Source organism: Melopsittacus undulatus, unplaced genomic scaffold (assembly GCF_012275295.1).
Source record: "Melopsittacus undulatus isolate bMelUnd1 unplaced genomic scaffold, bMelUnd1.mat.Z mat_scaffold_693_arrow_ctg1, whole genome shotgun sequence".
NCBI classification, from domain to species: domain Eukaryota; kingdom Metazoa; phylum Chordata; class Aves; order Psittaciformes; family Psittaculidae; genus Melopsittacus; species Melopsittacus undulatus.
The window spans coordinates 34,886-36,984 of NW_022994519.1; positions in this window are offsets into that span (position 1 = coordinate 34,886).

A 2,099-nucleotide genomic window follows, 5' to 3' on the forward strand; every position below is an offset into this window, starting at 1 on the left:
GCGCGGGGGCCCGGCGTTCGGGCGGGTTGGCAGGGCGCCCGGGGCCCGGGCGGCCGGGGCCGGGGGGGGCCTTGTTGCCCACGGCAACGGCCCTGGGGGCCGGGGGCAGAGAGTGAGGGGGCGGGCGGGGGGCAGCGTTGCGAAGCCAGGCGTGCGCTGAACAGGCGCAGCACCAGTACCCCCTCCTGGCCCTCCGGCCCCGGGCGCGGGGGCCCGGCGTTCGGGCGGGTTGGCAGGGCGCCCGGGCCCGGGCGGCCGGGGCCGGGGGGGGCCTTGTTGCCCACGGCAACGGCCCTGGGGGCCGGGGCAGAGAGTGAGGGGCGGGCGGGGGGCAGCGTTGCGAAGCCAGGCGTGCGCTGAACAGGCGCAGCACCAGTACCCCCTCCTGGCCCTCCGGCCCCGGGCGAGGGGGCCCGGCGTTCGGGGGGGGTTGGCAGGGCGCCGGGGCCCGGGCGGCCGGGGCCGGGGGGGGCCTTGTTGCCCACGGCAACGGCCCTGGGGGCCGGGGGCAGAGAGTGAGGGGCGGGCGGGGGGCAGCGTTGCGAAGCCAGGCGTGCGCTGAACAGGCGCAGCACCAGTACCCGTCGTGGCCCTCCGGCCCCGGGCGCGGGGGCCCGGCGTTCGGGCGGGTTGGCAGGGCGCCCGGGCCCGGGCGGCCGGGGCCGGTGGGGGCCTTGTTGCCCACGGCAACGGCCCTGGGGGCCGGGGGCAGAGAGTGAGGGGCGGGCGGGGGGCAGCGTTGCGAAGCCAGGCGTGCGCTGAACAGGCGCAGCACCAGTACCCCCTCCTGGCCCTCCGGCCCCGGGCGCGGGGGCCCGGCGTTCGGGCGGGTTGGCAGGGCGCCCGGGCCCGGGCGGCCGGGGCCGGGGGGGGCCTTGTTGCCCACGGCAACGGCCCTGGGGGCCGGGGGCAGAGAGTGAGGGGCGGGCGGGGGGCAGCGTTGCGAAGCCAGGCGTGCGCTGAACAGGCGCAGCACCAGTACCCCCTCCTGGCCCTCCGGCCCTGGGCGCGGGGGCCCGGCGTTCGGGCGGGTTGGCAGGGCGCCCGGGCCCGGGCGGCCGGGGCCGGGGGGGGCCTTGTTGCCCACGGCAACGGCCCGGGGGGCCGGGGGCAGAGAGTGAGGGGCGGGCGGGGGGCAGCGTTGCGAAGCCAGGCGTGCGCTGAACAGGCGCAGCACCAGTACCCCCTCCTGGCCCTCCGGCCCCGGGCGCGGGGGCCCGGGGTTCGGGCGGGTTGGCAGGGCGCCCGGGCCCGGGCGGCCGGGGCCGGGGGGGGGCCTTGTTGCCCACGGCAACGGCCCTGGGGGCCGGGGGCAGAGAGTGAGGGGCGGGCGGGGGGCAGCGTTGCGAAGCCAGGCGTGCGCTGAACAGGCGCAGCACCAGTACCCCCTCCTGGCCCTCCGGCCCCGGGCGCGGGGGCCCGGCGTTCGGGGCGGGTTGGCAGGGCGCCCGGGCCCGGGCGGCCGGGGCCGGGGGGGGCCTTGTTGCCCACGGCAACGGCCCTGGGGGCCGGGGGCAGAGAGTGAGGGGCGGGCGGGGGGCAGCGTTGCGAAGCCAGGCGTGCGCTGAACAGGCGCAGCACCAGTACCCCCTCCTGGCCCTCCGGCCCCGGGCGCGGGGGCCCGGCGTTCGGGCGGGTTGGCAGGGCGCCCGGGCCCGGGCGGCCGGGGCCGGGGGGGGCCTTGTTGCCCACGGCAACGGCCCTGGGGGCCGGGGGCAGAGAGTGAGGGGCGGGCGGGGGGCAGCGTTGCGAAGCCAGGCGTGCGCTGAACAGGCGCAGCACCAGTACCCCCTCCTGGCCCTCCGGCCCCGGGCGCGGGGGCCCGGCGTTGGGGCGGGTGGGCAGGGCGCCCGGGCCCGGGCGGCCGGGGCCGGGGGGGGCCTTGTTGCCCACGGCAACGGCCCTGGGGGCCGGGGGCAGAGAGTGAGGGGCGGGCGGGGGGCAGCGTTGCGAAGCCAGGCGTGCGCTGAACAGGCGCAGCACCAGTACCCCCTCCTGGCCCTCCGGCCCCGGGCGCGGGGGCCCGGCGTTTCGGGCGGGTTGGCAGGGCGCCCGGGCCCGGGCGGCCGGGGCCGGGGGGGGCCTTGTTGCCCACGGCA